The sequence below is a fragment of the Cupressus sempervirens genome, chromosome 10, assembly GCF_028749045.1.
Source record: "Cupressus sempervirens isolate cs-2001-9-10 chromosome 10, ASM2874904v1, whole genome shotgun sequence".
In the NCBI taxonomy this organism is placed as follows: Eukaryota; Viridiplantae; Streptophyta; class Pinopsida; order Cupressales; family Cupressaceae; genus Cupressus; species Cupressus sempervirens.
This window is the reverse complement of record NC_143127.1, coordinates 556,082,215-556,096,283: the sequence shown is the minus strand read 5'-3', so window position 1 is coordinate 556,096,283 and position 14,069 is coordinate 556,082,215. Positions and strand designations below refer to the sequence as shown.

The window sequence follows — 14,069 nt, the reverse complement described above, 5'->3', positions numbered from 1 at the left end:
TCGCACGATTTTTGTGAGAAACCTGCGCGTGCCATCGTGGGCACTTTTCTTCGTGATCTGATCTTTTTGAGAGTAGTTTTGGATACCCTTTTGGGCGTTCTTCGACCCTATGTTGTTGTATTTGGAATTCTGTCGATTTCTCTTGGAATCGAGTTTTTGTGTTTCTGTTTTAGTCTCTTGGGGTTTAAAATATATCATTTAAGTATAAGAAATTAATACTTAAGATATATTTTAATATATGCGATAAATCGTTTGAGATAGATTTCAGACCTCTCAGAGATAAGTTACGGATTCTAGGAAATTTCAGGGCTTCAGAAATCCAGACTTAGCCAATTTTTAGGGCTTTGGGATTTCAGGCTTAGCCAAATTTTAGGATTCTACATTTTACCCCAGCTTGGTGTTTTGTTGATGAGTGGTTGTTTCTTGTGCCCTCATCATGTGCATTGTTGTTGTTGGCTTTGGTTGTGTGTGTTAGTTTGGTAGTGGCATTTGGAGATTCGTTGGTTGTCAGGATGGTGGTGAAGTCTTCCATTGCGATCGTTGTGATCCCTGTATGATGTTGTCATGTGCATTCACACTTGCAAAAAAAAAAAAATCTTGGCTTGATTTGAATCCTTGTTTCCAAGGATCTCCGGGCAGGGCATTACACTCCGTCAGCATTCAGTCTGCATAAGACAGATGTTGCAGCTTTGAGGATCCAAACTCTTAAGTCTATGGTAAGTTGCATGATACAAGCCAAGTCTCTTGATCCATCATTAGAAGTCAAAGCAATCTCAAGTGCCACTCACATTCTTAATCGTTCTCCTCATCCAGCCTTAGATGGAAAAACTCCTTTTGAGGCATGGTGTGGTAGAAAACCTATTGTGACACACTTCAGAGTCTTCGGTTGTCTTGCATGGGCAAAGAGATCTTCCATGGGATGCAAGGCACAGTCATCTTGGCCTTGTACTTTCATTGGTTATGAAGACCATGTGAAGGCATATAGATTTCTAGATCCTGAGACACATCAGATACTTGTGGAGAAGGATGTACATTTTGAGGAAAGTTCTCCAAGCTTGTCCTCTACTCCTCTTCGCACATTATATAGTGTGGATACTGATAGTGATTCCAACGATAGTGCTTCAACAGATTCAGACATGTGGGGTTCTATCGACAGATATAGTGAGAGGTCACTTCATCAGTTCAGTCCACATGCATACATAGCCACAGTGATAGGTCTAGAACAACAAGGTACATCTTGTCTTCCAGATATAGGTTCAGTGATAGATTTGGGGGATAGTATTGATGATCTACCTCTTTTTCTTGATGTAGAATTACCTTCTTCGGTTGCCATGAGGGTTCCATCTGACTCTCTTGTTCATTCTCTACATGATCGATCCTCACAGATTGAAGTGATTGTGGGTACTTATGATTAGCAGTTGCAAAAGGGTTCTTCATCAATTGCAGAGCTAGACAGTTCTTTGGGACAAGTTCTTCAGCTACTTGAGTAGGTTTCAGAGACATCACTTATCCATGGGATTCTTTCCACGCACAGTGGAAGCATCTCATTTGTACCTTTGGCATTGTTTCTTCCTAAGGGGAGGAACACCATTCTACAGTCTTGGATCAACTTCTTCATCAGAGCAGTCACTATTTGGCATTCTTCTTTTGGGGGGGGGAGTCCATCCTGTCTCTCTACCTCTTCTCATCATTCTCTTATGTATATATTGGATGCATGTCATAATGGGGGGGTCTTGATTACTCCATCCATCCATGCATCCTTATTTATCTCTCTTTTTGGGGGAGGGTTTTTCCCATGAGGTTTTCCCTCTTTCCTTGCTTTATGGGAGATTGCATATCATTATGTACATGGGTACCTAACATGGCTTAGTAGCTGGGACCCATCTTGCATATCATCCTAGATTTTGTAAGCTTAAGGGCATTTCCCTAAGTTGCACTCAAGGGGGGGTGTTGGTGTAAACAAGTATTTACTTATTACACTTACTTAAGTTTTACTTAGGTTAATGCATTATTTAATTATTTTGCATTATTTTATTATTATTTTAGTTGAGACACTTAGGAGTTTGTGAACTCTCATTGAGTTACGCAACTCTAATTATGCACATGGTGTCTACAACACAGGATTATGCATCATTCACAGAGTTGTCATGTTGACAACATAGTTTTTCGCACTCCTCATTTAGCACATGTTGTCTACACCACTAATTTGCATGCTACACCATTGTAGGCTTATCCTAACATCATCACACTTAATCTCGTGCTTAATGGAGGATAATCCATATCTGGTGGACATGTGCTTGGTTGTATGACATATCATGATGCTAACTTCTATGCATTCTAGAAGCTCTCCTGAGGCCTTTATATTTAGGCACTCCTAGTGTACTCTTGTATCCAGTTATTGAATGAATATTTTCATTCTTATCATACTCTGTCTATTTTGGTCTACTGTGTGCTTGTGTTGAGTTCTTTAGTTCTTGGGTGAATTCTGGCCTAAGCCAAATTCTTAAAATAGGTCCCACCCCAAAGGGAAAATTAGTGACCAAATCATTTAGCACAATAACATCCACATGATCAAAGTTAGGTCTACACTTAATTTTAGAATAATTTCGGGTAAAAGCACAAACCTGTGTCACCCTTTGTGATATCTTTTACTGTTTTGACCAAAAGCCTTTCGGCCATAACGGTTTCAGCCGAACATACGTGGTGGTTTCGTGTGCCTACGTGGCTCGTACTGTTTCGATCGAAACCCGTTCGGCTGAAACCTCGAGCCGGTATAAAAACTGCTACAAACCTCTAGCAACTATCATTGTTACTATAGTTGTTCCTGGATTTCTAGAGAGCGGGTCAAGGGTTTCGACCGTAATTGGTTAATGGTTTTTTCCTCCCCATTTTTTAATAGTTTTTAAATGTATTTTTTGATTAATAGATGTTAATTGTACTTAAAATAGTTGTTTTTGATCTATTTTGTGAGTGGAATGCTTAAAATTGTTTATTTTTTAATATGTTTAAATTATTTTAATTATTTTAGATTGTTTTAGAATAGTATTTAAATTAATTTGTTAGCAAAAATGTAGTTAAACATGAGATAAAACCATAGAAAAATATTAAGTTAAAATATAGAAAAATATTAGGAAAAACATTAGGTTAAAATATAGAAAAACATTAGGAAAAACATTAGGTTAAAATATAGAAAAACATTAGAAAAAACATTAGGTTAAAATATTGAAAAACATTAGGTTAAAATATAGAAAAACATTAGGTTAAAATGTCAAAAAAATTATTTAAAAAATATAGAAAAACTTGAGGTAAACATGTAGAAAAATATTAGTAAAAAATGTAGCAAACCTTTAGGGGACATTATTCAGTTTTTAACATAACCTGATGGATCTAGAGGTGAAACAATAATATCTTATGGTGAAATTAATTTTGACATTAAATACACTTTCTAACATAACCCTATATTAACTACAATCATAACCCATACCGTGCATTCTAACCATAACATAGGCCCTCTACTAACCGAATGAACCACACTTAGATATTGATGATGTTCATTTTAGCAACTAGTTATTGTTAGGTAATAATGAGTCTTACATTACCAAACAACACATTAAGATCAGTTAAATGATATGTTTTTAGGTACGTTATCCATGCATCTATGTCTTAAGGGGACAGAGGAGTCGTAATAGGTCATACTATTTTTTATAGGTTCTAATAAGTCTTAATATGTATTATTAGGATATAATAGGTCTTATTAGGTAATGATGATTCTTACATTACCAAATGACACATAATGACCTCATGATACATTTCTAGGTATTTTTATCCATCTATATGTTAAGGGGACCTAGGGACTCCTACTAGGTCATTACGTCTGTTATAGGTTGTAATAGGTATTCATATGTTTACTAGCACATAATAGGTATTGTCAGGTAATAATGAGTCTTACATTACCAAACAACACATTAAGATCACTTATGTCAACTACGTTTTTCAATACGTTATCCATACATGTTTGTCTTAAGGGGACATAGGAGTCGTAATAGGTCATACTATTTCTAATAAGTCTTAATATGTATTATTAGGATATAATAGGTCTTATTAGGTAATGATGATTCTTACATTACCAAATGACACATAATGACCTCTTATGATACATTTTTAGGTATTTTTATCCATATATATGTTAAGGGGACCTAAGGACTCCTACTAGGTCATTACATTTGTTATAGGTTGTAATAGGTATTCATATGTTTACTAGCACATAATAGACTGACCTTACTATCAACCTTAATAAAACTATATCCCATTTACTTTATTAACATTCTTAACTCTAATTCAAACTACTAAATTAAGTCATGAGTTCTAAATTGTAAACTAACATTTGCTAACTAAACTCATTTACTTATCTAGTAACAAATTTTTCTATCCCTATGTCCTAACTCTCATCTACACTCCCCATAATCATCAAAGCATTTACATCAAAATCTAGATTTTAGTCAAGAATTATATTTTTTTATTGCATGTATGTACATGTGTACACTTAGTTATCATTTAATCAAGAAATTTTATTTTATTTTTATTGCATATACATGCACATGTATGAATATTTATTTTTCACATTTGCATGAGCACGTTACAATGTACATTAGATATGGTCTCTAAGATAATTTGTTTTAAAATACATATGTATGTTACATGATTGAATTTAGCACCATACATTTAATGTTGTGTATTTATATGTACATGTGTTTCAAATTAAATTTAACTTTTAATTATTTTAATTTAAATACACTTGTATGTTTATATTTGTATATATATGCATGTGCAGATCTCTAGATATTTATCACATTCATATCCTCATATTTATTTTCATATATACATTATGGCATTCTGGGGATCGTGCTCTTGCATCCTCAAGGGATGCCAGTGTTCGTGGTGGGGGTCAGAGTGCTGAGTCTGGTACAACACGTAGATCAACCTCCTCCACTCATGATAGACAATAATTATTTAGAGATACAGTTGCGAGATTATCTCATGCTATTCAGATATCAGTCAGATCGGCAGAGCATTACATAATGCTACGGTAAATATCTCTACATGTTTAGATTTATTTTTATTATAGTAAATAATATGTCTATATGTTTAAATTAATGTATATGTGTGTGTTTGTGTATGTGTTATAGGGTTTGAGTGATAGTATGTTACGTTTTGCTGATCTGCAGACACCAACAGATCCTACACATCGTGAGTCCTAGGTATGTTACAATATATATATATATATATATATATATATATATATATATATATATATATATATATATATATATATATATATATATATATATATATATATATATATATATATATATATATATATTTGATTTATATACATGTAGATCTTGATATAATTTGTCTGTACACATAATTAAATGGTTCAAGTTATCATTTGACACAGGGTTCAAATGCAACTGATAGACCCTTTTGGGGACAAGGCCCAGGATCAGGAGGGGGGATGTAGCTGATTAGATCATATGTGGTAGGCTTTTTATTTATATGGACAGTTTGATGTTATATATGTTATTTCCATATGCATACATTTTATATCCAGACACTTTGATGTCTTATATGTTATTTTCAGATACATGGTTTATATGGACACTTTGATGTTTTATATGTTATTTCTAGATACGTGTTTATATCATGGACACTAAATGATGTTTTATATGTTATTTCCAGATACATGTTTATATGGAGATTTTGATGTTTTATATATGTTATTTCCAGACATTTGATACATGATCTGTTTTTATACATTTGATATGGGTACATCATATTCTCCAGATATATGCACATGTATGTTATTGATCTTTTAATGTAGACGTCTATTTTATTGATCTTTTGATGTCTTCATCTTTTATGTAACTTATGTATGTGTTATGCACATGTTTCTATAGGTTATTCATATTTTCAATATTCAAGTTTACATGTATATGTATAGTTATTCATCTTAATGCCTTAATCTAAGTGTAATTAACTATATAATTTTAATGGTCGATGTACATAACAATATAGCATATATTTAATGACATTTCTTAATTAACTGTATAATTAACTATATTTAGTCTAATTATATTTAATGTAGATCATGTATTAACTATATTTAATGACATGCCTTAATTAACTATAATTAACTATATTTAACCTAATTAACTATAACTAACTATATTTAATCCTATTAACTATATTTAATCTACTTATATTTAATGTCTTAATAATTAACTCTATTTAATGACTTAATTAACTCTATTTAATGACATGCCTTAATTAACTATAATTAACTATATATTTAACCTAATTAACTATAACTAGCTATATTTAATCTAATTAACTATATTTAATCTAATTATATTTAATGTCTTAATAATTAACTATATTTAATGACTTAATTAACTCTATTTAATGACATACATTCTTAATTAACTATAATTAACATCATTTAATTAATAAAATATAATGTATGTAATATGTAACATAGTTCATATAACATATACATGTAAGAACATAACGATTATATAAAAACATAAAGAATGTATCATATAAGAACATATAAAGATTATATGTACATAAATACATAACAACATTAACAATCATATGTAAGAAACATAAACAATGTACATATAAATACATACAAATACTAAAAGGGTTATCTTAAGGGGAGGTCCTAAGAGACTTGGTCTTAAATGAGATATCCATGTTGAATTTATATAAAAATAACAATACATGTCTAATTTTGCATATGCAAGATAAATGATCCAATGTACAAAAATTTATAAACCAAATATCCTGTCAATATTAAATATGAAAGTATAAGAGCTATACAGGCATAACTCAACTAGAGCTCCACAATAAGTACATAGGTAAACTAGAGCTCCACAAACAATGTATTGTTAGGATCCTCTCTACTTTTTATTATCTCTAGAAGTTTTTCATGTTCTTCAATAGGAAATTTCCACTTTTGATTTCCACGACGTCCTTTTCTTTTTACTACTTCAAATTGTAATTTGGTTGCGATAACATGGTTACTGTAGTGTAAAACCTTTTCTCCAAGCTTGTATTCAATAAATTCAATACCACTACCAATTACCCTTGTTTGTTGATAATATGTTCCTTCAATAACAACTGATCCAATTGGATATGACTGTTCATCAGCATCTATAGTTCCTTCTAGCGACTTGTGTTTTGCTTTTGTGCATCTTAACAGATAATAGTCCACATTTTTTGCATTATCTGGTAAGGCTTGAACTGCAAAAATATCTCTTGCATGTATATAAAAAGATAAATATAAGTTAATTTTAAAACAAATATACATGTATATTAATTTATATATATGTATATATGCACACAAACTTGCCATAACTAAATCAGAAATGTGCTCATAATCAGCTGAATATACAAGATCATGAATGTCAATGTCAATGTCAACATCTTCAAAAGGAGGCTTTCTAACTATCTCCTTCAAATCCCAATGTGAAACATATCCATTCCCAATATTTTCACATGTACTCACTACACTGTCCTTAATGCAGTCATCACAAAAACATGTTTTCTCTCTTACTTTAATTGCTGGAGGTTTATGATTTCCTATAGTCATCACTTGATGTAAACTTCTAATTCTAGGAATCATTTGACAATTGTAAGGATTAGATCGATCTATATCTGTTACAAATACAAAAAATAATTGTCATATTTCAAAATAAATATTTAATTAAAAACTCAACTTGATTTGAAAAATACATTAAAAATAAATATAACTTAGTTCACCTTTCACCTCCCAAAAGTAACACTTATTGTATTCTGTATCTCGAGTAGCAAAATGAACTTTACACCATTCAAAAATTTGATTTGTGCTCTCTATCCTATTCCCTGTATGTACATACAATATGCATGTATATATAAAATTTAAAATATATGCTATTAGAGTATTAAACATGTACATTTTAAAAATGCATATATTTACCTGCAAGTTCATGTTGTCGAAGTGCACATTTTATAAATGCTCCAGCTCCATCATGCTCCCCTTTTCTGTGTCCACTTTCAAAGAAATTCCATAAAAACCTAACATTGGTTCTAGCATGTTGCATTGCTAACCAATTAAATGCTTTTGCAGATTTGAATTGTCCTGTGAACATGAAACATGATAAGTATCTACAATTATCGATGTACATATATCAAATAAAAATAGACATGTCCAAATAAATATAAGTTAAAATAAAGTTAAATAAATGTGTAACTATTTTGTGTATACTAACCTACACATCCATCAAACCAAATCCAGTGCTCTGAAACATTTATTCCATGATTTCTGAGATCTTCAAAGAACATTGCAAAACAATGAGCCACATAACTCTTGTCATGAACTCTATCATCACTAATATAGAAATGAACCTCTTTGATGATGATGCATTCATTTTCATCCAATCTTTCTATCTGATCCACCTCAAATTGTGCATGTCTATAGGTCACTTGCACAAATATTGCAACTTGTTTAGAATGATAATATTGGCTTTGGAGCTCTGTATGAGGTGCAAATGTATAATTCTCAAAAAAATCTACAATTGAAAGTATACAACCAGGTGGAAAACAATTTTTGGAATCACAAAACTATTTAGCTTGCCATCGTGCACCATGACAATGTTGGATATGTGGATATATCAATGGACGGAACTTGGCCATGAACTCATCATAATGCAATTCACTCTCCTTCAATACAATTTTTTTGGATTCATCCCCTCTATTATTTTGGTATGTCTCGTATTCATATCTCATCCATGAAACTGGTGTGGATTCATTAATATTCTCAACTTGCATAATTTTAGAATTTTTTTGTAAATCTGCACAATCTTCACACTGATTTTTGATGCATTGCACTTTGAATTCATCTGAATCTTCTAATTTATCACATAATATGGACCTCAAAAATTGTGTTGTACTACTAGGGATGACCAAATTAGGATCAAGTATTGCCATAAATTTTTTAAATGATTACAAGTGTAGACCAAATTCAACATGATTTCTACAACAACAAGTTTCTCGCATCTTATTTATGCGTACAAAGGAAGGACGTAAACTCTCAAACATTCTCTAACATATTTTGACATTTGAAAATTCTTGTTTGAATGCTTCAAAAAGTTCACTTTGAGTTATATCTATGAAATGTTTTGGATTTTCAATTTTGGCCCCTGTTTCTTGATCTTTAATTTGTATAGTATCACTCCTGTTGGAAGAAACACGAGAATGTGTGGTCCAAAATTCAATAACTTGTCTTTTTACTTCTTCAAAAATCCTATTTTTTTGAGGAACTCTACAAATATTCACCCAATTATTCTCAATGTTATCATCTAGCATATTTCTCCTCTTGATGTATCTCTGGATAGTTCTTCTAGATATATGTAGTACATCAAAAATTGCACATACCTGTTTTCTATGTGTCAATTTTCTACTAGATATAGTAGTCATCAATGCTCTGCGTGCATTACTCAAATCACCTCCTCGAGTTGTGTTGTCAATTTTGTTATAAGCATTTTGCAAATTTTCAACTATTGTCTTATTAATACTATGGGCATGGCTTTTCCTATTATCAACACCCAACAACTCTAAAATAGGTCTCATATCTTTTCTCCTGAATAACTTGACAAATAATTGTGCCTGTCCAAATATACTTTTATCCTTGAAATATTCATCCCACATGTTCTGACAATGCTTTCTGATAGTGTTATCATTTATCATATCTTTAGATGGAATTTGGTTAAAAAGTAGTTCTTCATCCAAATCCATCAAATTTTTTATGCTTTCTAATTTCTCTCTATCAATAGAACTGCCAATTTCTTCCTCTTCATTACTTTCATTTTCTTCATGAATCTCATTATGTTCAGGAATTTCAGTAGGTTGGTTTTGAGCATGTTTTGTATGGCCTTTCATTTTGTCATGTCTTTTTTTATCATATTTCCTTGATCTTTTCCTTTTACTACCAATTGAATATTTCAATCTATAGAAAAAAAATTTTAAAAATTTAGATTTCACTAAATATCAGCTAATGGTTCAATATATAATACATAAAAATAAAAATAATTAGAAGAGAAAAAAAGCACTTCAAAATATTCGATCCTTTGCAATATTGATTAAATCTGCAGAACAGTTGTTGAAAATTGCTTCAAAATTAATTGTTTTTTGAAAATCTTCTTCCAATTTTCGCTGTCCTTGTATATTTAATTTTTAAAAAAAGGAAAAACAATATTTTTTATATCAAATAGTAACATTAATCGCTAGCGGTTTATTCTGCTGACAAGGGTTTCGGCCGGAACTATTTCGACGGAAACCCTTTCGGCCAAAACAATTACGGCCGAAACAGTCTATGTGGCAGCCAAACAAGCAAAAATCAGAACTTCTATAAACATCTCACTTTGAAGGCCAATTTGACCTACTAAATTGAAGTATTTTTTAAAACTAAAAATATACTTTTTTAGTTCTCGGAGTCACGATTATGATTGTATAATTTTTTTAAAGTTTTGATTATGAGATATGTTATAATTTGAAAATATTACAAGTAGGTATCTTAAGATTCAAGAAGATGTCTATTCAAAAATAAGAAAGAAATAGTAAATCATGTTAAAAAATTAATTTTTTTTTATGGTGCACTAGAGGAGAGAGTCTTCTTCAAGAATATGTAATTTGTTTTAAAAAATATGTGGATTTGATGGAAAAAGTTTGACGGGAGAAAAAACTGTCTATTTTTGATAACTTTGACTTTGACCAATTATAACTTCAAAAATATTAGCTGAATTTCAATTTTTCTTTTTTGGTGCACTAGGTACACATGTTAACTCTAACATATTCCAAAATCAAACCAAAATATGAATATTTGCATATATTTTTTTGACGGGAAAAAAACTCTATATTTTTAGTATTTTTAAAAAATTATAAAATACACTTTAAAAATTCAAAAATAAATAAAATTTTCACTCAATATTTAAAAAAAAAATTATAGACATAAACTTCATCCAATTTTACACATTTTATTAGTTTACATCATCTTCAAATTCTAAGCACAAATGCCACTTTTATTTCGTTAAAGTTGAAGACTTTAAATTCTGATATCACTTCTCCTTTATAAAAGGTGACATAGGTTTTTGCTTTTACCCTTCCCTAAGGCTACAAAAATACTTGAAATCAAAAAATCTTGTAGAAAAAAGTAATGACACATTACTTGAGTTTCAAATAAATGAATATGCTACGAGGAAAGAGAATGGATAAATCTTCAATTAGATCAAATGACGTTCCATAAGCACATGAGAGTGATCTACAATCGGTCCACATTAGGTAACCAATTGGACAGAAAGAAATAACACAAATAGAAAAGTCTATTCCATAAACAACAAAATAGATCAATAAATAGGAAATATCTTTGGTTGATGCAAGATTTCCAAATAACTCAAGATGCTCCCGCATTAGACACCTAGGGAAAAATAAAGATTTCCAATATCTTTGTAGTATTTTTTGCTAGTGACTTACTTTGGTATCCAACACTCTTTTGATTCCATCTATTTTCTTCTTAGGGTAATTAGGATTATTAGTTTCCTCTTCATCAGATTCAAAATATTCATAAATGTTTAAAATATTGAAAATAAGTGAAATATCCACATTAGGTAATTCAACTTCAAAAGAATTTCCACATTCATACTTAAGGTCTTAGAAGGCCCAAATTTCTTCATCTCTAGCTTACTATATGTTCTAATAGGAAATATGTTCTTCTTCAAGTCTACCACTACTTCATCACCAAAATTAGAAGTTTTATGCCTTCTCTTCTTATATACTCTCTCCTTATATTCCTAATTACTGTTATTCAGATTTCTCTTCACTTCTTCATGCAAACTCTTCATAAAGTCCACAAATGATGTTGGGAGGGATGAGATAGCCAGGGCCAAAGGCATACCTAGCTATCCAAGCTGCTTACAAGATTAAACACAATAGAAAAAAACACAAATAACAACAACTAGAGGAGATAGAAGAGCCAAAATGCTTTATAGATTCATCAAATCATCAATATACATGCCGAACAATAAGGCCTTGTCAGTTATAACCAACATTTCAATTAGATTCCAATCCTCAATGATAAATTTTGCATTCCACTTTTTCTTTTTCTCTTCCTACTCTACTTCCTTGCCCTAAGACTCTACCCAAGACCTCATTAAATACATGCATGGCCACAAATTGGCCTATTGCAAACACTAACAAAATACACCCTTACATTAAATACCAAAACAAGCCACAAGTTGGCTCTTAGCAAATACATATCAAAAAATTAAATGCAAAGGTCAGCTCCAATTAGAAACCACACAAAAACAACTTGGTTAATGAAGGACCAAACAAAAGTTTATATTTTGACAAACTCGACAATCAAAGGAACTTGATAACCAAAGGAACTCAGCAACCACTCCAAACTCGGCAACCAAAGAGACCTCAACAACTAAAGGAACTTGGCAACCAAAGGGACTCAACAACCACTCCAAAATCAAAAACCAAAGAGAACTCGAAAACCAAAGGAACTTGGAAACCAATAGAACTCGACAACCAAGGCATTGCAACTTTGCAACAATTAAGAAACTAGGAAAAACATGCAGGACAACAATGCAACCCAGTATGCTCTTGCATCAAACAACCAGGGTTAAAAGAAATGATTATCCTAAATCATTGTGATGTCAAAACCTCAGCTGAATCCAACACAGATTGGGAAATCCATGTAGCATCTTCAATTGGTTTGTTCTTCCACATTACTAAATACTCATAGTAGTTCTTTCCTCTTGTACTCTTACCAACTCTCTGATCTAGTATCTATTCAACCTTTACAATTTGCTTCTTAGGATAATTATTTGATACACCAACTTCATCATTTGACTCATGATAATTATAAAAATTGGCAACATTGAATATAGGGGATATAAACTCAACTCCATAAGCATTACCATTATAAAACTTTCTTAAGATCTTACAAGGTCCAAAATTCATCATCTTCATCTTACTATATGTTCCAACTAGAAATAGTCCTTTCTTCAAATGAACCATCACCTCATCACTAACTTCATAAACATAATGTCTTCTAGACTTATCAACATTCTCCTTATACTTTAGATTACTTTGTTCCAATGTTAACTTTACTTCCTCATGCAAAGACTCCATAAAATCAACAAACTCTTCTCCTACAACACTTCTCTTCTCTTTACTAGCAACATCCCTTAAATCTAATATCCCTTTAGGCTATATTCGAGTGATAATCACTAAAGGTGTTTTCCCTATACTCATGTTCACATAATTGTTAAATGAAAACTCAGCTTGTGCCAATACCAACTTCCAATTACTTGTCTTATCTCCAACTAAACATCTCAACAAATTATCCAAGCTTCTATTCACAACCTTTGTCTATCCATCTATTTGTGGATGGAATGTAGAACTAAACTTTAACTCAGTACCCTTCTTCTTCCATAATGTCTTCCAAAAGTAACCAATAAACTTACTATCTCTGTCAAAAATAATACTTCTTGGTAATCCATGCAATCTAACAATCTCTTTGAAAAAAATCTCAGCAACATGCTCGACATTTGATGTCTTCTTACAATGTATGAAATGAGCCTCTTAGAAAATATATCCACAATAACAAATATAGAATCATACCCCTTCACTATCTTAGGCAATCTAAGAAAAAAATCTATACTGATGTCACTTCAAAGTTTATCTGGAAAAAAAATAGGTGTATAAAATCTAGTATTCTAACTTACTCCTTTTGCAACTTGACAAACTCCACTACTCTTTACAAAAATCTAAACATCCTTATACATTTGAGGCCAATAAAACTTTTCCTTCAACAAACTCAGTATCTTATCAATTCCAAAATGTCCAGCCAATCCACCACTATACTTTTTATTAATCAAATTCAACCTCATAGAACTCTTAGGAATACCCAATTGAATTCCTTTAAACAACATGCCTTCTTGAATAAAATATTCATCAAACTT

General features: G+C 31.2%; 1 long non-coding RNA gene across 1 annotated transcript; it reads left to right on the top strand.

Annotated features, from left to right (window-relative positions):
* The first annotated feature begins 5,193 nt into the window (after positions 1-5,193).
* Positions 5,194-5,738, top strand: LOC149535101 (uncharacterized). The gene is made up of 2 exons (XR_016357244.1): positions 5,194-5,258; positions 5,459-5,738. It is a non-coding gene; the product is annotated as an uncharacterized LOC149535101 (long non-coding RNA).
* Positions 5,739-14,069: the final 8,331 nt, after the last annotated feature.